Source organism: Dromaius novaehollandiae, chromosome 1, assembly GCF_036370855.1.
Source record: "Dromaius novaehollandiae isolate bDroNov1 chromosome 1, bDroNov1.hap1, whole genome shotgun sequence".
NCBI classification, from domain to species: Eukaryota; Metazoa; Chordata; class Aves; order Casuariiformes; family Dromaiidae; genus Dromaius; species Dromaius novaehollandiae.
The window spans coordinates 25,228,444-25,250,958 of NC_088098.1; positions in this window are offsets into that span (position 1 = coordinate 25,228,444).

The window sequence follows — 22,515 nt, forward strand, 5'->3', positions numbered from 1 at the left end:
AAAATACTTCCCAAACTGGCTTCGATCATCTAAGACCTACACAAGGGACAAGGCCACCTATGGGAGTTTTTACCTTAATACTGGCATTGGCCCAGGCCTTGATTTAAATTCCCAGGCAACAGATCTATTAAAGCTATATTACTAAGGTTCACACTGCCCCTGAAAGCTTTATTAAATGATTATTTGACAGCATGGAGTGAAATCTATTGAAAATTAATATGCAGCATCACACAATCCTGGCTTATAGCTGAGATATGCTCTTTATGTCAAAAAGTAGAATTTTCCAAATAAGAAAGTATAAGTGAAATTCCTCTCATTAAATTTACTCATCTAACCTGACTTCTAGGGCTATAGTCAATGCAGAGAAAGAGGCATTTCCAGAGTTGATTTCGTCTTCCTTGTATCATAAGAGAGAAGTCTTGGATAGGATGGATTGCCCTCCGGAAATGCCCTTGTGTTTCTGCTGACAATAGAAGGAACCTGGCTGACTAGCCAAAGCGGCTGAAGTTAAATAAGATGAACCCTACTTTATGCCAATGGAATTGGACTAGATGTATCCATTCGACCCATGAGATTCTGAAAGACTAAATGAGACATCTCAAGCATGTGCAGAATTTAATCAATTAGATTATTCTGTTTGAAGAAAGCAATTTAAGGCAAATAGTATCAAGTGAAACCATTCCCACAGTTATTTCATCAGAAGAATTGTTCAAAAAACAATTAATTAGCTAAAATTCTACAGTATTGCTGCAGTCATACATTTTTTTTCTATAAAAACACAATTACATGTTTTATGGAGGTGATCTTTAATGAACAGTTAAGACCTTTAAATAATTTAAAGATATAATTTAATCTTCACAAAATTTGTCACTTTTCCATTGCTAAGCAATGTAATAATTTGGATCATACAGTCCTAAAGTTATGAACGATTCAATGAATGGGCCAAGTCTCTTGCTTATTCAATTAATTTGAGAGGTTAACAGAGGAACGGCAGGAGTAGTGGCTGTTCCCCTACAGATCACCAGGTGGCATTCCACTGTTTACTGAGAATTTTCTCCTTTACTCCCCACTTCTTGATATATTTCTAGACCTGAAACTCTACTTGTGACAGTACTTGTGATAACTCATGACTACCCCAGTTCTGAAAGTCTTCTATACTTTTCCATCTGGTGAGTAACATGCATTTACTCTAGATTTTTAAAGGCAAAAATACATTCTGTAGTAAATAAGATTCCCCTTTTCTCAGAAACTCATCCATACCATCTTACTGATGCTGAAATGCCAGGGAATTTCCCTTACACAAAGCTCATTTACATTAATTAAGCAGACTTTTTCAGGTAGGCAAGACAATAACAGGCCCCAAAAGTCTGAATAATCTACAAAACCATACACAGGAAAAATCTGTCTTATCAATCTTTTATCTACTTAGTGACAAAGTATTTTGTAGAGTATTTAGCTTGGATTGGTTCAGATCTCTGCTACTCAAAATGAAGAATGACAATCTTCAGTTTCTAGATTGATAGTGGAAAAATACTGGATAGGAACAGGTTACAAAGTTTTTGAGACAGGTTGAACTAGTGTAAAATAAGTATCTCTGTTAGGAAACTTGATGGTCTGAAGGGTCAAGTTTTTGTTATGTAAGATACATAGAACATGTTACAGTCTGACAATTTGGATTGATTGTATAGCTTTCCTTCACAACCTTTTGAAGAAAAATAAATTTTGTTATACATAAAAGAAGATGCTAAGACATACACCTAATCTGTCAAACATCCATGTAAAATATCTTACTTTATTTGTTACTAATCATTCCTTCATTTTAACTAGTCTGGGGACCCATCTAATTAAGATATTTTGTTAATGAAGTAGGTTAACAAAAATGAAAAATAGAACAGTTAAAATTCGTAGCCTGCCACATAATGACAAAGTATATTTTTTCTACTATCAAAAAAGTAATTTTTATTAACAAATACAGATTTTTTCACTCAAAATTCCTGCTCATTCTAGTCTATCTAAACATGCAAGTCATTTTTATTCACTGGAGCTTTCCTAACCCAAGCAGTCACTGTTTCCAACTTGCAAAAATTTGCCCACATGTATAGAGAACTCAAAAAGTTTCTAAAACAGACCAATAATAATAATTACATAATTTACAATGTTGAATTATTGTTTATTTGGCAGTTTTGGTAAACTGCTTTATGATTTAAATTGGCATTGCCTGATTGTCTGCTTACTGAAAATAAATTTGAACTGCATCTCGCTCCCTGTTCTCAACCTAATATGACCAGCAAGGAAATTCTTGTATCTTCTCCAGAAAATACTTGATGTAGTTTTGCAGCTGAGAAAGCTGCATTTTTATAAGAGATTTTGTTACTGAAAATTGCTAGAAAACATTAAAATGTATGAATTCAGAACCTGTGACAGTATTTATGAAAGTAAAGCACTGAACAAATGCCTTTAAAAAGCAGAGCTAGTAAAAATGGTGGGAAAACTCTTTTAAATGGTGTTTTCTTTCACCAAAGAAATTCAACAGGTTTGGGCAGGGTTTGTCATGTTTATCAAGATATTAAAGCTGTTAGGTTTGCAGAAGTTTAATTTAGTAAGCAAATATTATTTTAATAAGTTATCACTAATAAACAGCTCAAACTGGAAGTAACTTCCAGTTACTTGCAAAAAAGCTAGAAGCCAGTGTCCTTCACCTTGACTGAAGAACTAAAGAAGAAAATTAGGTTTTAATTTTAAAACAGCTTAAAATATCATAACGGCAAATAAGTGAAAGAAAAGCAAAAATATGTTTAAAAAGAGGCAAGATGTAATACTGATGTAACATTGATGTTTCATGACATCTGCCTAATAAAAAGCTGATATTTGCCTACTGGAAGATAATGGATAGCAACTTACTTAATCTGAAAACCTGAAGGACCTTCAGGCCAATTTTCAGCAATGACTTACTCTTACCAATCCATGCGCTATATCCACAGAGGCTTCAAAAAGAATCTTCATAAATGGTATGGGGCATTATTCAGGTGCCCTCCTATGACAAAACACTGAAATAACTTTGAGTTATGAGAGACACTGGTTGATGACTTCCGCTTTAAACAATTTATTGACGATTAAGGTGAAATTATGTTCTATCTTTAACAATGCACAGCTTTCAACCCAGAGTGAGGGGGGCTGAAAAAGACTTTAAGACACCATACAAATGACAGAATACTAGAAAAGAAATGTCATCTCTTCTTTGATAATTAGTCTGCTGTGACTTTTGGTGAGCATCTCTTCTGCTTACCTATTGTTTGGTAAACAAACTTTTAATATACTTTTTAATAAGTATCGAACCTTCACTCTTAAACAACAAATTCTTACATCTTTATTCTTCTTTAGGAAAAACTTAAAGCATGACCAGAAAAATTGTCAGATGAACTGCCCTAAATGGAATACAACATGGAAAGCAGAAGAATTTACTAGTCTTCTACCATATGTACATTCATTTGGTTGCAGCAGATATATCAAGATTTTTAAGCTATTTTTCTGGTACACTCTTTCTAAATTCTTCTTGTATTATGATTCTCATGAGATTCTACCCAAAGTGTGCATACAAAATACTTTTATTATTACAAATTACACACAATTTGGCTGACAAAGAAACAAATAGTTTCTTCCAGAACTCTCTCACATTCATAGCAGCGGTGTTTAAAAATTATAGATGAGGTACAATTTTGCTCACAATTACCATGTTTTATTCTGTCTTGCAAATACACCTGTATTTTCAATTACATTTCAATTACATTACTCTCTTGAAAATACACCTGTATTTCCATTTCCAATGTATGCAGACTATTCTCATCTCCTTATGCTGACACTTTCATTTTTGTGACCATCTGGACAGTCATATGCCTAGAGCATCACAATCACATGACAAAGTCAGAGTTATAGTGTGATTTTCTGGGACTTTTGAGTCTTTGACTTTGTAGACTTTGCCTACCCTGTTTCGAGGAAAGATCCTTATCAGAGCTGTAAAATTACTCTCTATGCACATTTAAGTGTCGTGTTTCACTTATCTACTTTCAGGGATTGCCAGCTTTCTGTGGAGTAATTACAGTTTATCATCTTAAAAGTATAAATATCTGAGGAGCAGGTGGCATGAAAAAGACCCCAAAGTTAACTGATGTCAAAATATACATTACTTTATAAAACAGAAATCAGAAAAGCAAACATCTGCACAAATAAAAGCAATTAAAGCCAAATAGAATAGAAAAGATAGCTACTGCTGACCAAAAGAATAGGCATTTGACAAACTCTACACTAGCTAACATCAATAAGCCATTTGTAAAACAGAGCAGTCTCCCATTTCTTTAAAATCTTTTTTTCCCCCTAAACTGAAGAGTTACCATGTCTGAGTAATAATAACATGGCTTTATTCCACAGAGCCAGTCCTTTTGAGTATTCCGAACTGGATATGCTGACTTCAGTAAGGGGGAAAAAAAAGTTCTAATGCTTTTTATTGCAGCTAGACCTGCAAAACCAGCACAGCTGAGAAAGATGGATTCTCTTCCTTCTTGTTCATCTTCAGAAGAATTCTTTAAAATGCCAATGAAAAAAATGCCTACTTGTCATAGGTCATTAAGTGTAGAAGTTCCCAGGCATGAACTGTGCTAAATAAGCAGGATTCTCTGCCTGTATTGGACAGGTGCCTCGTAAATGACTTGGGAGCAAGACATACCTTCCATGAATCAAACATAGAAGGGGACACACATCATGTACTGAGAAATAGCTCACATCCTCAAAAATCACTTCAGTGGAGTTGTACACTTGGCTTTCTCAGTCCAAACCCCAGAGGCCCTGAAGCAGCTGTGGCATCCCCAAAATCATGTCTGTTATGGGCGACTCTAGGCCAGGCCTCGGTGTTCAAGCTGCTCCTTCCCATCTCCACACCATCCTGTGTCCACATCATCAGCAGTGCTGAACACGGACTCCCCTTGGTATCAGAGAGAGAGAACTGTTGACAAAACACTTTTTCCTGAGGTACATTGTTGACATGGGAAATTGCTTTCCCCACTGATTTGCCACAGCTTTGATTTGCTAGATTTCAGTATTCTCTGGGGTCATTTTTAGCACCACTCTGAGCTTCAGTTAGAGGGGTGTATATTCATTATGGATTACTGTCTATTATATTTGTTGCTGAATTTTTATCCATGGTATAAATTGAGACGATGATTATTAATGTTAAGATGGTTACGGAGCAAGCAGTGCCTGGAATGGGCACCTATTGAGATTTTTATTAATCAAAAATAAATATTTTTCAAACCACACATGCACCTCCATACAATATGTGATTTGCTCTGCCTTTTATAACATGAACTACTTACTTGTCATTTTAAAAACTTGCTTTAATTGATTTTCAGATTTCAAGCATCATCTACAAAGGCCTATTTTTATTTTATTGCTCTGGCTCCTACTTTATTGTTTCGTTTTATGTTAGTCTGTTGAGATCTCTTTATATGAGGTATTTTCTTCTTAGCCATATTTTATTGAAATGTCAACTAGCACTAGAACTCTTTCCATGTGTTTTTGAAACTTAGAAATAGCTTGGCTCTTACATAATACTTTAATAATGTTGCCAACCCTCTGATAAGTTGTTCACATCAGATATTTAGCCCCAATACCTAATGCTTGAGAATCTACATTGATTCTCTTCATGTTCTGCCTGTGCATTCCAAGACTTATGAATATTAAGTTGTGCTTGCCCCAAAGCAAAAGTATACTCACTGAGATATTTGCTGAGATCAGGAGTCTCTCTGCCTCATTTTTAAAACAAAGGCATTAATAAGGAAGTGCTATAAATTGTACAACACTGAAAAAATAGGAAAATTCAGTATTCTTAATAAAGTGAGGAAAAAAAATCCTCCGGTTCAAAGAACCCCATCTGAGCTACCCTAAATAATGCAAAAAATTAACAACTTATGACACTTGTAGAGAACTATGTCTTCTAAGAAGGGTGAATAAACCTTGAGTTCTGAAATTGTGATCCTTATTGTTAAAAACAGTAGTTACCTAGCGTAAAAAGATGATCATTCTCTATAATTTTAGCCCTTACGAACACATGAGCAGTTATAACGCGCAGCATCTACCAAGTTCAGGCAGCCACAATCATAATGGTTGTGTTGTTGCTTAGTGAGCACATGATTAACTAGTTTTCAAAGCACAAAATGCAGGAAGTAGAAGACTTATGCAGAGGGTTCTTTCCATGAGCACTGAAGATTTGTGAAATTCATCTCCAAAACTGAGTGTATAACTTTAAGGCACTATATTGAGCAACCACATGACCCAAAACAATGAATTGTTTTGAATTTTGCACCAAGCCAACAACTGTTATGAAATAAATGACCAGAGTAGTCAAGTGTGCACTGTAATCCTGAACAGGTATTTACACAGGTACATCTTTCAATGGTAAAAGTACTTTCAGAATGATTAACTGAGCTTTTTAATTTTAAATGCATGCATAAAAACATTTTATTTTAAAATTCAAAAAATGACATTTTTTAATGGTTACCTTTCTTAAACTCTATTCCAAGTGCTTTCATTTTCCTTAGATATTTGGTCCACTTTTATGCAGGTATTAAAAGAAGGCACTTATTTCAAAAAAGCTGAAATTGATACAAATGAGAAGGAAAGAAATCATAGAAAAAATATAAGTAGGGGTGGATTACTGATTTATCAACAGGTGGAATAAACATGCTATGACAAAAGCATTTCTTTGAGAGAATTACTTAACCAAAATAATACTAATCATTCATGTAGGCTTATATTAAGTTATTCAAAGCTCATGTTATAAAATGTGACTACATAATATTATTTCTGCCCCTCTGTTTGTAATTACATCACATTCAGTTTTATATATTAAATAGTCCCCTGGCTGCTCCTTAGAAAATAATAAATTGCTTAATTTTAAGAGCAGCCCCACATGGCTAAGGTAATTCAAGAGGTACAACTGAGAAATATAATTCTTTTTCTTTTTTTTTTTTTTTTTTTTTACTCAGACCTTTATAGTAAGCTAAAAATAGAGTTCTACTGTGTTTATTACAGTAAATATTCTTATTGAAATCAGTGATATATGAGATACTCCCAGCAGGTTTTGTATAGTCATTGCTGAAATATCTCATTGTGATTATATCTGAGCAATTTCTTCCTCCTGTGATGCATATTGTTATTCTATATATCCTAATACATTGTGCATGAAATACGATGTTGGTATCTCTCTGTGCAGGCTCAATATTGCTTCTATTGGACTAAAATTAAGATGGTGGAGAAACACAAAAATCCAAGGCATCCCTTGGATACAGAAAGCTCACTTTGTGTGGTAGAGACCTCACTTCACCACCAGCATCAGGGCTGACATGAGGGACATTTCAGGATAATAGTCTTTTCGCCATGCTGGCAGAAAGAAGAAACTGCCTTGTTTGAACAAGTGGCAGAGAAATTTATTCTTCTGTTTACTGGCAATAGCTATCTAGGGCATTATATGGCTTCCCTGATAGCATTAATCATTTTCTGCATTCCTCAGGCCACAGGGCTGTGATTGATTTTCACTTTCAAGATTCCTCATCCTTCACAGTGCTTTGATCATTTTCAGACTGGATTACTACATTGTAGCCTACCTATGGTAGCACTTGGAAGTTTCTGTGAGGTTTTCATGCCATACAGAACACAAACAAAATCAAAGTTCAGGTCCCTTTTTTCCCCTTTACTCTCTCTCTACAAGGATGTCACTCCCTGTTCCAATCAGCAGTCCAACCATTACAGTAGCAACCAGAAATCCTGCCCTTCCTTATTTAACGCAAAACCAAAAAACCCACCCAAAAACAAAACAAAACAAAACAAAACCCACCCTTTTTTCCAGGACCTTGTAATGTTATTTCTTATTTATATTACCCTTAAATTCTTTCTGAATATTCATGCAAATACATGTAAGTTCACTCTACACGCATTCCTGATAAAAACTGAGTCTCAAATCACCAGCCTGAATGATCAGAAACAAACTTTATCAGTCCCCAATCCCAAAACTCAGCTAATAGATGCAAAGAGGAGACAATCTGTGGTGGCCACCCCCAATCACAGAGAAACAGATACTGCCGCTGAGACCTCACACTTGTTCCTCCCTCCTTAGCATTTTTCATTTCAGTGAAACTTATAACTTGTTTAATTGTCCTCTGCCAATGTAACAAGCACACTTTCAGTTTCAAAAGATCTGTAAGAAAACAGCCATTGTGCAGAGATGCCGAAATGTAACACAAAGTGCATAAGACAGTGAATATTGTTGACAACAGTAAAATAATTTTCCCACTATCATTAGCGTAACAGACACCATATTATTCACCAATGTAAATACTAAATACAATGTAAATATTTACCAATGTAGTAAAATCATGTTAGTGAAGTGGGTGAGGGGGGCAACTGAAAAGATTTAGTGACAGTATTCTGTGCATATGCGTTTCTTATTATTCAGAAAAGAAAGAACAGAAAGTTGGAGGAAATGTATTTATGAAAATCCCTGGTGAATAATATATTAATTATCAAAAAGGGCTCAGCCAAAACACTCAGACAATTTACATAGCACATCAGACAAAATATGCCAGCTATTCAAAAACCAAGGCAGATGAGATTAGGCTTGTGCAGGTTGTCTCACTGACATGCAGCGTTCTAGACAAGCAAGCGAACATGCTACTAGACAAGCCAGTGAACATATTACACAAGAACCTACGCAAACTACAAAATGATCAAAGACTGCTTCAATATCATAATGTAAAATTGTAATGGGAAGGCAGACAGTATGATAAAAAGAAGCAGATCTCTTTGAAATGCAAGTCAAGAGAAGAAAAGTGACAGGCTCATAACATTTTCAGATGAGGATTTAAGATTATGGCACCTTCCACAAGATCAACGCAAGAAGTGAACACAAGTATACATAGCATTTAAGACAACAAGATTAGCATAATTTTGACAAACTATATTGCTTCACTACTACAGAGCTCAGCTAGTTCCAGAAAAGAAGACATCCAAGCACAGAGGGAGGTAAGGCCTAATTAAATAGAGAACAATAAGTCAGGAGTGGTTTTCTATCCCCAGTAGAGAAATTGCAGAGAAAATCTCCTATAAAATCACAAGATTGGGCTCTACTGATTTCCCAGCAGTCTTTCCAAAAGGCTGCTGCAAAAGTTCATTCTCTTTTGGTAGTTTTGTGATGAGCAGTCATTAACTCAAGTTTAAGTGAAAAGAGAGTTTCACAATTGCAAAACCAACAGCTGCAGTACCACCAGCTTTTAAAAGCCACCACTTGCAGCACTGACTGTGGGAAGTCTCATGCAAGATTAAGACTCTAGCTGCAGGAAACCATGTGTTTTTATTTAATGTTGACTACAAAACTTCTCTTACTCATTGCTGAATTACAGGTTGCGGGAAGAACAGTTTTGTCCTTCAACTGGAAAAGTATCCAAGTTCCAGTCAACTCCTGCTGGAGAGACTGGCTGACCAGCCATGCTGTGAAAAATAAAGGCAGAAGCTCTGTACGGATAGACAAGAGACAGTCATGGACAGCCACAAAGACGACAGGCCAAAACACTTCACAGTGTGATAAAGGGGGGGGGGAAGACAAATACAACAAAGAGACACAGCCAAGTTATACTGGAAAGAGCAAAATCAAACACACTGTTAAACCATCCGTGGGCAAAACACACTTTTCATATGATGGGGAAATGGTGGGTGCCCCACAAGCCTTACAATTTCTCTATTTTTGAAATAGCACCTGTCTTCTTGTCAAAAATCATCAGTAAAATCAAAGAAGAATTGGGGAAATTGTTGTATTCTCAGTTTGGCTACTGCCTACAGTACTTCTGTAATGTAAGTCTCCATTCTGAGAAGTAACAAAACACTAAGTAGCAGGTTTAAAAATGCTTCTAGAAGTATAAAGCAGTTCTCTGGTCCCACTGAGTTAAGACAGTCTAGTATATAAATACAGCACTATACACCATAAAGAGCCGTAGGTATCGTATACACCTACAAAGTCGTAGCTTCAGTATTAGGATCTGCTTAGTCCCATGGTAAGCAACAGACATTTTGAATTAAGCAGAAAACAGAAAGTGAAAAAATTACTTTATGGCCAACCTTCTGCAGATAGACTGGCAGACAGACTTCAGAGTACAAGCTTCTGCACATAGTCATTCGTGTCCACAAGCACATGATACAAATACTTCAGGATAATCCTTAGTTAGCAAGATTTTTTTTCTCAAGATGAAATATTATCTCTTTGACTCTTAGCTCCAATTCACTTTAGTGAACACTACTAGCTCAAGCCCAAAATAACTAAAACAAAAAAATCAAAGGAAGAGAAAGATTAAATATTTACAAGCATGTGCACTGATGAAGCTAAAGCGGGAGAAGAAAATAAGATGTAGCGGGTTTTCTCTTAGTACCAGCTGGTGGGATAGAGGGTGTAAGCCACATGATGAGGAAGGCCACTGAGCCCACATGAGCTCCAGCATTCACAACTCTGATTTATGGCAGGGAGCAAAACTACAAGCAAATTTAGACAAGAAGCTCAATTTAAGCCAGTCATATACCACTGCAAGCTGACTGAAAAACTGAGAAAAACAAACAAGTAGAATCTACATAGTTATTTGAAAGGAAATATTCTTTGTTTCAGGGAGAACAGAGATTTACTTCTGCTGTGTATTTGCTTTGTATGAATTTGCTAGTGCATATCGGGACGGGGGAGGGGAGGGAAGAAAAGGTGTTCAGGTTTTTAAAACGTATTTATGAGAAAATGCTTGGCTTTGGTCCAATAGCCTTTTCGTTTACTCAGCATGATCTTAATACAGTCCTAAACAAAGCTGTTCCTACAGAAGAATGTTGTATCTCTAATGGCTAAGGCTTTTGCATTTATTGTTGGGTTTTTCAGGTGAAGGGGAAGGGCTATTTGGATGATTGCGGGATCTTCATTTTTCCTCATTTTAAGCACAAGAAAGGCTCAATGTTCATAATTCTTCATTTCTGTGAAATCCTAAAAAATGCTTTTCTTCAGTTTAGCAGATATTGTGAATGATTCTTTTGCATAGCTCCACAAGCTACTCCTCTACTAGGAACAGAAGAACAAGTTAAGAAAATGATAAGAGAAGTGCCTAGGGAAGACAGCACTACACTTTACATTATAAAGATCAGAGAGAGCCCAGAAGCAGAACTAGAAAAAAATCCACTCACAACATGCACCGTAGTGCAGAAATTCCCAGAAAACTCAAATACCACCATTGACATTTTTCAAATAAAGAAAGTTGAGGGAAAAATTACAAAAGGGAACTGTTAAACTACAACATTTGACCTTAAACAACAAACACAGTAGATTTTAAGTCCGATCAAGGTACTATCAGCCCTTGAATCCAATACTTAGTCAGGAACATTCTCCATGTATGATGAACAAAGCTATTACATAAGAATATTATTTTCCTTTTGTGGAAGGAATTCAATGAAACAAAAGCATAAAAGAGCTTTAAACCTAAGCCAACAAACGGAAATTAGGTTAGGAAGAGTTTGGAGAAACATATTCTTCCCAAAATGTTTATTGTCATTGAGGAGTACATATTATGGGAGAGAAGTTAGGGATGTGTCCAAACCACAGAACATTACAGGAAACAACCCTTAATGTTTGTAAATATTAAATATAAATCCCCCTCTTGGGGGGAGAGCATTGCTCTCTTTTCTTTCACTGATATCCTTAGTTAATATAAGAAGTAATATAACATGATTTCTTGAGTTGTATATTATAGCTATGACTGTAGGAGATGGCACCAAAAACAGAAACCAAGTGATTAGTTCCTTAGAAATAGAAACCAAATTGAGAAAAATGGTATTAGTGCTTTTAATAACTAACTGGAAGAAAACATGGAACAAATAAAAAATATACCTGGAAATAGACAAAAAATAGAAATGTTCAAGAGCAGTCAGTAGATTGAATAACTTTTAAGACCATTTAGAAAACCTGAAACAGACTTCTACAATGAGCCTGGTTCTACTGTATATAAATTACTGATCAATAATCTGAGATCCAGTATGCTGAGGTTTATTTAAATTCTTCTAGGATTGCTTCAAGATGACACTCCTTTGAGCAGCATGCTGTGAGTTGGTGCAAAATTTGGTCATCAGCATACCAAGAAGAAGTAGGCCTCAGACAGTGTAAACACTACAAACGAAATAAAGATAAGCCTTTGTGCTGATGTCTGGCATATCATTGTAAGTGTCACAGTGTCTTGTATTGCTTTTTAAATGTCAGCTATTGGAATTCTTATTGGAATTCATAAGAGAGTCTTTGTTTTCTCATTTTTTCCTCTAAGTTATTTTGTTGCTGCTTTTTAAAGAAGTGTTTAGCCTATATGATTCCAAAGAAAAGCTTTAAAATAACAAAAAAAGTGTTGTCAGCCACCAAAGTACTGGTCTGGCATCCAAATTCTAAATAGTTGTAGATCACACAGCAGTAGGTCAATGACCTCCATGGGTGAAGATATTCTAAAATATAGACATTCATAAGTAAGTACATGTTAGTTTTTATTTGTCTATAAAGCAAATCTAGACATCACTCTAATTTATGATATTATGACATTAAGTTTATTTGATGAAGGAAGATGACTCAAAATCAAACATAAATTATGCTATGGCTAGGTTGAGAATTACATGGTCTGCAAGAAGGATGACGAGGCTTGTGTTTTACTGCATCACTTGGGAAGCTCACATCAGAATAGATTTTGCTCTTTCCTGGATGGTTTGACTTATGACTTTACCATCCAAAGTCCAACTTCTACATACTTACACGTGATGTTCCCTTGATGCATCCTCTTCCACTAATCTTCTAAGTGTAGAATGTGATTCCTTCTGTGTGCCAAAGCTACAGAGCAAACTGTTATCAATGTGTAATTTGACTTGATGCCCTTTGAGTTTTCCAGTACTCAGAAACAGGCAAAATTGTTAGGAGTAGCTGATTCAATCTGTCAGTAGCACAGTGTGTGACATGTGTATCAGCCCTAATTCAGCTGTAGCAGAATTGGGTGTCTCGTCAGTCATTCAGTATACTGGGTTATTCACAAGAGCACTGCAGAGTGGGATGTGAACCATGAACACTTCAAGCAAAAATATTTATTTGGAGTTATAAGGCACATCCATAGGAACCCATGCACATGCACAAATATTAATACTTACAATGAAATAAGAGTACCTTTTATAGAGATACATTCAGTGATTGACAATATTGAAGGAAAGTTCATGGGACAGGAGCTTTCCCAGATATCTCACCAGTGCTAAGCTCTAATATTGCACCACATAAAACAAAGTAATGCTTTCTGCTATCTCTACTAATGCTTTCTACTCTCTCTCATTCCTCAGAAACATCATCACATCCAGGGGAGTGGACAAAGAAAACTTACTTATACATAGTCTCCCTCCAGCTGAACTATTATGTATTGGGCATGAAGCCATCAGTCCACAGGACATCACTAGGATAAACGCTTTCTCCTCAGCAATATGAACTGCAAAAAGCACAGGAAAATTGTTCCTCGCTCTTTATTCTGTCTTCCTGTAGAGTTCAAGTTTTTTCAGACTGTATGTTGAAATCACTCAATGTCCTGGGCCCGCCAGATATTAAAAAGGAACTTTCTTCTTCAGGCATAAAAGAGCTTCATTTCTCAAGGATAAAATTCATCTGTAAAGCTTTCTAAGGAGACAAATCAATGTAGCTGAGCAAACCTTTCCAAAGGAAGCTAAGATAATGCTCTGGTCTGAGTGGAAAGCATGCTTTTCTTATCTTCTCTTCTCTGTAATGCACAGGCAGAATCTTTTACAGTCTAACACAGAAACAAAATGCTGTAAAAATAGAACATACTGAATGTACAGAATAAATTCATGTGGTAGAAGTAGTATATCTTGCCTATTTGAAAGACATTCAGGCATTATGTTGCCAAAAGCACTGTAGGAAAACAGAACAGAACAGGACATGATTGTTCATTCTAGAGTAGATGCAGACACCGGTGTCTACAAACTATATTTTAAAATACCTAGAATGTTGATTCATGAGACCTGTTTGATCAGTGAAGAAGTACCAGAAGATCTCAACTTCTGAAGAGCCACCTATCGCATTCACATAGCCTGAAATTTCTAGCAGCTTAACAAGAAGATAAACTATTATCCTGTGGCTAACAAAATTCAAACGGCTTTAGATTTTATTCATTTTGTTTTCAGTGCCTGCAGGGAGCCAGCTGGAAGACCAGGCAGAGATATGACGTTACTAACTACATTTGCTAAGAGACACATTGCTATTGACTGTATTTATTAGCAAAGTGCATCATAAGCAACCAAGAAAGTGTCTTCAGTACATTAGATACTCTGCAAACTTAAAATAGTAGATTGTCCCTGCAAGAAAAACATAGGATGAGGGGAAGGATATTAATATCAAAGCAGCATGTGCAATGCCATAGCGAATGTGAATCTCATGTCAGTTCCAAACTTTTGAGGAGAAGGTTAATTTATTTTAGAGAAGACTAGATAAATTAAAGGTAAGGAGGAAGCAACAGAGTTAAGGGAAACAGAACTGGAGAAAAAGGTAAGAGAGAAGTACAAGGAGTGAAGCTGATATACAAGTACACATGGAGGAAGAGGGGAAAAATTAGAGCTGTCAATGAAAGGACAAAGAAAGTCTGGCCAAATCAGTAGAAAGTTCTCTGATGGAAGAAAGGAATCCTCCCTTTGGCTGTTTTCAACATGTTTTTGAGTTTTCCAAGCTATTTCAGCTGGTTTCATGGGTTTTTGTTTTGTTCTTCTTTCGTTTCACTCTGGAGTTTTTTGCCCTTAAACAACCAGATAGAGGGGTGAGTGTACACCACCTGGCCAAGCACTCTGGGGTGCATTTGTGAGAAAGGAGAGATGCAGGCTCCTCTGTTTAATACTGGATTCAATCATTCAAGCTTCTTAGGCAGATCAACAAAGGCAGAAGCTTCCCATGCCATAAAACACTGCCACTCTGTTGTCAGACTTTTATATATAGTGTTAAAAATTAGTGTAACAATAGACTATTATATTGAACAACTGACTTGTATGTCCATTGCTTAATCTATTAATGTTGTAAAATAAGCATTTACAACAAATATATCTAAAAGCGAGCAGTCAGTTCAGCTGCTTATGGTTTAAAAGTCATTTAAAGCAGATTGCATATTGATAGGATACCCTTGATTCCAGGGTTTACCTGAAGGATATGGAAATACTCATAGAGGTAGGCAGAAAATGGGCCTATGCAGAGGCACATGCATATTTGTAATTCCTTTACATAAATAATAGTTTTATAAAATATAAAAATCTAGTGTTTGAGTTACATCCCAGGATCATATCTTATCTTCTGTTTGAAATATGCTGGAATACCTTTGGCTTCTATTGAAAATATAAAAATGATCTAACCTGTGAAAAAAGTCCTACATTTATTTAAACCACATACCACACTGAAGAATCTTATATCAAAGATGCAGAAGGAGTACTTACCTTTCCTATTACACTATTTCTTGAAATGTCAGGATCCTAGAGAATTACCATTAAGCCTCCAGACAGTATGTGCTTTCCCAGATCCTGTCTTTTCTATCATTTATCTGAGCTCAGAATTGGGCCCCCAGTAATTCAGACAAGGATTCAACAAGCATATTAACCCAAGCAGCACTGCCTACAGTGTTTCATGCATAATTAGAACAAAATCAAGCAGCTGTGTTACAGTCGCCACAGAAGACTGCTGAAAATACAAACTGTGCACTTCACATTTTAATTTTTATAAAAGGCTTCAAGGAGGCTCATTGTGCTTCAAAAAGTCTTTGCACTTTTGTGTAAATTGCATGCCCTTTGTGTCCTAGAATCCTTGCTGGACTGCTGCTGGCCTCCTTGTATCACCCACAGTCAACAGAATCTTTTTTTCACTGCACTGATTAACTAAGTAATGTTCACTACTGGGGAATCCCCCATGGAGCAGCAGAGTTCCTGTGCACCCAGCCATAATGCCAGTAATGACTGGATTCTGAGAGAATTTGAAAACCTTCCTCAATACTTCTTTTTCTATTTTTCAACCTATATTCAAAGCAATTCTTTGGCATTGTTATGTGATTTTTGACAGGGTTATGGTAAATTCATCATGCTAAACTGAAACATTTCTGGCAGATGTCTACTCCGCAACAATCAAACTATGGGTACAGTAATATGTGACAACCACAGTGCTACTTCTAATTGTAAAAATTACACATATAATACTTTATTAATGTTAACTGGGAACATAATTATGCAGCATATTATGTATTTTTTCCATTAGGAGTTTTTTGTTGCCAAAAGTTGCTTCAGTATTACATATGGGATTCAGTTTTAAAACTTAATCTGGAGGCAAAAGCTGTTATTAGCACAAAGAAAATAAACAAGAACCTCTGCTAATAAAATACAGTTTCTTTTAGAACTCTTTAAAAGTTTGAGATATATATTTTTTCTTAGTCCCTATCAGATAATCTTCTCAGCCCTTTCTAGTTTGCTACTGGAAAGCTACCCTGAAACAACAGATTCAAAAAGCTATTGGTGGGGGGGGGGGGGACTGAATCACTAAAGGAGAATACTATCACTATTGCAAAAACAAGCATTACAAAACAGGAGACAAAGTAGTTATTTTTAAAGCAATTTAAACTATTCACAGTTATGGAAATCATGTTTAAATCACATAAAACAACTTGTTCCATGAGTAGTGGAATTAATTAAACCTCGTTTCATTTCATTTGTATGATTTGAGTCTCTCAGTTTGATGCCCTTATGTTTAATAAAGTGTGAGCTTCAACTGTAGGTTTTTCCACAATTAGACTCTTTTAGGAAGTCTCCCTTGTGTGAATTCTCTGACAGCTTATAAGAGCTGAGCAAATTCTGCAAACTATACCTCAGTGGGGTAATAATGGGCCTTTTCTTTATCTTGTTATGTTTGTTTATGAAACGTGCAAATTTTTTTGTTGTTGCTGTCATTTTTCATTTGGTTGAAATTGGCCAACAGGCTTAAAATATATTAGCTGGAATAGGAAAATGGATGAACAAACACACAAACATACAAACATACACAGCACAGTAGATCATTAAGCCCTTTTCTCTCAGGAAACCAGCCCAAGAATAGGGGCAAAAATATTTTTGTCATTGAAGAAATTCCCATATGTTTCAAAATATGGTCTAACAAACTACTTATGATTTCCATAGGGGTCAGTTTTCATTTTCTCATTTGACTCACTCACAGAACACCACAGAACCAAAGAAGAGCCTGAGGGGCGGGAAAAAAAAAAAAAAAAGAAAAAGAAAAAAGTTAATTGCATAGTTTTCAAGTTAACTTTCTCCTGGAGTAGGGGAATGTTAAACTATTGTTGTATCAACGTAACACAGCATTGTACTAACCTCTAACTGAGGAGCAGGGAAGTGAAATACGCAGGAGAGTCTCCACACACTCCTAACCTTTCCACCCTCTCTATAATTTCCTGCATGGCACCGTGTGGAAGGAGAACTCACAAAAAAGCCAGGAGTCACCTTTCACCCGCTTCTTTTATGGGCCCATAGGCATTGGACCTTCTAGCTCCATAGTTTTATAATATTTCAGAGTAGATTTGTAACAGTTACGATAAACCTACTGACAGCTCGCAGCACCCAGACCCCAGTGGTCCTCTGTTTAATACACTGGACTGTATTTTGTTTTGCAAATTTTTAATAAACTTCTACAGAATAAATTAACTTTCACATTTTATTTCAGTGCGAGTGGACTATTTATCTTAACACTGCTGCTCCTCTTCCTTTCACAGCCCATTTTATTAACTTTTTTATATTAAGTAAATTCACTTTTTATCTATGATGTTTGTTTTACAGGTAATTCATCTAATTTAAAGTATTTTCTTAGGGACTTCAATTTAGCTTTGCCCTTGAAATTAACATTTAATGTGTTTTACATTTTTGCAATAGAAATTAATCTTTATTTGAATTATTAGTCCAGAACTATAACCTACACTCTCCATATTTGAATATTGGTATTGAAAACACCCGTGACCACCCTGTTATCCCAGACAGCCGCAAGAAAGGACATATGTCTTTGTGTTGTGGTGATCATACACTAGAGGAAAAAGCACCGTTTCAAGTCTATTTCAATATATTATTAATCCTTATTATAATAATAATCAACAATACTATTACTTTTATTATTAGACCTAGAATACAGAGAAATATTATGCCCATGAAAGTTTAATGGAATTCTGAAGAATTCTACAAAATCCATTCAAATAATCAAAATATATTTTTCAGTGCTGCTAGACAACAAATTTACGATGTGCTACTTTATTACCTCATTTAAACACTTGACTATCAAAGGAAACTCAATTCCATCCAATTCACCTTTTACTGATTACACATATAAAGTTCTATTTTCTATACATAGTATATATTTTTATATATGTATATTCACACACACACACATTTAAAGGCAAGCATACCTTTCAGAAAGGTATTCAGCCTTGACTTAAGAACATCAGGAGATGGATAATCCAATGCTGATTTTGGTAGTTTGTTCTGCTCACTACTACCTTCACAGTTAAATTTGGGTAAGGAACTGGACACCAATTTTTCTGTGCTTTCAAATTTTAGCTCTTTTTGCATCTTTCTGGTAGAATAAGAAAAGTAGTAGTACACATTATTTTTTTTCCTGTGAAGATACCTGTATAGTGTAACGAAGTAACATCTCAATCTTCTGTTTGATAAACTGAACAGATTAAGCTCTGCAATTCTCTCCTTTTAAAGCAATTTTGTGGTTCCAAATCATTCCAATGGCTCTTTTTTGGACTATGTCCGTTTTTCAAAACACAAACTTCAGAAAGCAGTGTTCTGAAACCGGTTTCCTAAGCACACATTCTTCCCTGCTTCCATTCATTGCATTACCCATTTAAAAATTTAAAGGTCACTATTAAAGGCCACAGCATTTCAACTGAAAATCATTGTTCAGTTCCTTCTTCATCATGATCCTCAAGTCTTTTCAAAGCATTTAAAATAATTCCTCTTTCTATAAAGTAAATCCTAAATTCTTCCTTTCCCTTTCAAAGCATGGAAATATGTTTTCTTAGAATAGGCTCAGCTTACCATATCCAGATAATACTAAATAAAGTGCCTTACAGCAAAGCATGTATTTAATTTACTCGTCTGCCAACTACTGTTCCATCTACAAATTCTACTAGCAGTGTTTCAGAACTCTGATGAAAACATAGGATAGTCAGGCACAGTACTAGTTTCTCAAGAACCTCTCTACAGTCATGCTATTCAACAATGATTTCCCTTTGACAACTATTTTTTGAGACCATCAGTTACTCAGTCTACAGCATCTGCACGTACTACAGTCAAATCTTGCAGTTCAGGATATCACATGGGCTCTAAGTCAGATACCTGAAGATCTCAAGTAAATTATGGATATACAATTAACTTCTATCAGCCAAACTTTTAATCAGGGAATTATAACAAAGCGGTTTTTCCCAAAAAACATTAGTACTTTTTCCATAATTAATTTGCCATGATTTCCAGATTAAGCTTAGCATTGTTTTGCTTGGGAATGGAATTAGCTTTCCTCAAATTCTCTTAATTATAATTTGTGAACACTGAAAGGCAGCATTAGTCTTTTGAACTGCAACTTCTTCATGTTAAAATACACGCTCAAGTAAAAGGTTGCTGAACAGAAATGGCAAGAAGCTCAATGTTGAGACTAAGCAAAAACACAAGCGACAAATGTGGACAAGCTGGAAGGATATGCTAGATTCATTTTCTCCTTTCCTTTGCTGAGACAACACTGTAGGTCTTTGTCCTGGAAATTTCAAAATTTTCTACGAAGCTCATGAAAATCTTTCAAGAGCTGTATGTAGAAAATCATAATGTTATTGATTCTTTGGATTATTTCTTTTATCGAAGTTAAGGTCCAATTGAAGTACTGTCAGATTTCTTGCCACAGACAGCTATGCATGTTAGGAATCCATGCATGTAAGGAATATATTCCTTACTTCAACACAGAGTGCAACACCTACACTTCTCATCACCAGAAGAAGCCCCTGCACAATTCCTTTTCTCAGGCTTGTGATACTTTGAAATAAGAAGCACAATTCATACCATATATATTGCCTGAAATGAATGTCGTGCTCAAGAAGAAAGGCTGAAGAAGCTGCACTGTAATTCTTTGGACAAGGTAAGAGAAAACTAGGCAGGAGCACACAGCCTTCAAATATATGAAAGGTTATGCCAAGAGAATGGTGATTGGTTCTACACGTCTACTGGGAAAAGAACATGAATAGATCAGTCTTACTTGCAAAAATAAAATTAAGATTAAATGTAATTTTAGAAAAAAGCTTTCTAGTAAACACTAGAGCAGGCTATCTCTGGAGTGTCCAGAATTCCCTTCCTCAGAGGTTTTCAAGAACACACCTTTAGATACTGTTTCAGTTTAGATTGTGAGAGTTCTCTAGAAGTTCCTTCTAACCATGTATTTCTGTGTTTCCATAATATTAGTGTGTGCATTTTGGAATTAATGTATTTCAGTTTCAGCCTTATCAAATGATTCTGTAAAGTAACTTGCAATGGAAGCTGCAAGTTAGTGTTACTCAGAAACACAGCATATTTTTCTTCTTTCCAAACAAACACATGGGATACAAACTCAGTATTATATAGTCTGTTTTCATATGTGTGCATATAAAAATATTACGGTTGTAGTTACAGATGCTATAAAAATTAATATGAGCTTTAAAAAGGATATGAAACATGTAAAAATATAATTTCAACACAAAAAAATACATTTTCATCAAAGGTTTTTGTAACAAGACTTGCATATGCAATACATGGAACAAGTTAAAAATCATTTTGATGTATTATGAATCACCTGTAAAAAAATAAATAACTAAGTGAAGACATTCTCAATTTTGGTAAATATTTATAGAGCCAAACAATATGAAGTATATGTAACAATCACATTTCTAGAGAAAATGTGTGCAAGTAGGTTTATTTTGAAAGGAAAATTCCTACTCCCAGTGTCATACCCAATTAAATTCTCCAGGTAATGACCCCATTTGCATAGAGAGCTGAACCCACAAGTGGGAATTTTAATGGGCACACCACCTGAGTACATTAATTGAGAGTGACACTACTTGAACTAGTTTTGTGCTTACCCCACTGAAAATTCTACTCATATTATTTTTAATGTCAAGCTACAAGTCAAATTTCAAGATGATGGATTTGTTCTTTTTTAAGCATTGAATTTGAATAAAAGAAAGCTTTAATTCTGTTATGCATTGCATAGCTTTAACTAATCTGTAGTTCTGATTCTCACCATTGCTTCATTTTTTCAGTGATTGGAATTTAATTTTATTCATTAATTTGTGAATAATTAGATAGAAAATAATGCCTTCTGCAGCTAAATTGCTTTTGGATTGCTGTTTAATGTACTTTTACTAGAATATTTGTTACAGTTAAGTTGGCATAATAGTTTACTACCTTGTAATTGTGTAAATACGTCTAATTATTCTTTTTCAAGAAATGAGACTGAATATGAAATTTGTCATGGATACCTTAATTTTCTTAAACTTAACCCCATGAAAGCTTGGTAGTTGCAAAGCAAATTACTGATGCAGAGACAGCAGTTCTCAACAGTGTTGGAATCCTTGCATAGTGTTTCTCTTTATCCTTCACACAGTACCCATAACGACCTTGACAATATTGTGGATTCTAAGCCATTGCTGTTAGTCCACATTAAATATGTAATCAAGGTGTCTCCTCATCACATCAAGAAACAGAAAAATGGAGCTACATTTCCTAGGGAGGAAAGCAAACCCATGTTGTTTAATACATTACTGTTTGCAAGCTTATTCTTATTAGTCTTCAGTAACTGAAAGCAGCACAGAATCCAAAAGCCAGCATAAACTATTCCACAGTACAATCTATTAATTTTAGAATAATGTACTAATCTCAGTCTGTGAGGAGAACTGTATCAAAGACTGCCAGTTTGCAAGACTTCATAAAGTCTGTCTCAACTAGGAGAAATTTCAGTTATTTCAATGAATGAGACTGGCCTATTCTTGATAAATGCAAGCTTTGTGTAATACAGAACATGTGCATCTCCAAAATGCTTTATAAAGGAGTCCACATCATTATCTACCTTGTGGTGATGAGGGAAAGTTGCAGAAACACTACAGATATTAGAAGTTCTGTTTTATAAAAAAATTACAATGGATAAAGATGGGTTTCGCTATTTTGAATGAAACTATATTAACATAGCAAAAAATCTTAAGCAAGATCATTTTGCCCCACTGTGTAGACTTGGACCCAGAGCACAGAGTCCCTCGACTCTATTGTACATCTGTGAACAGGTACCACATTATTTGGTGGCAAATGTCATTGATTTCAACTATATTACTCTACATTCAGAGTAGTAGT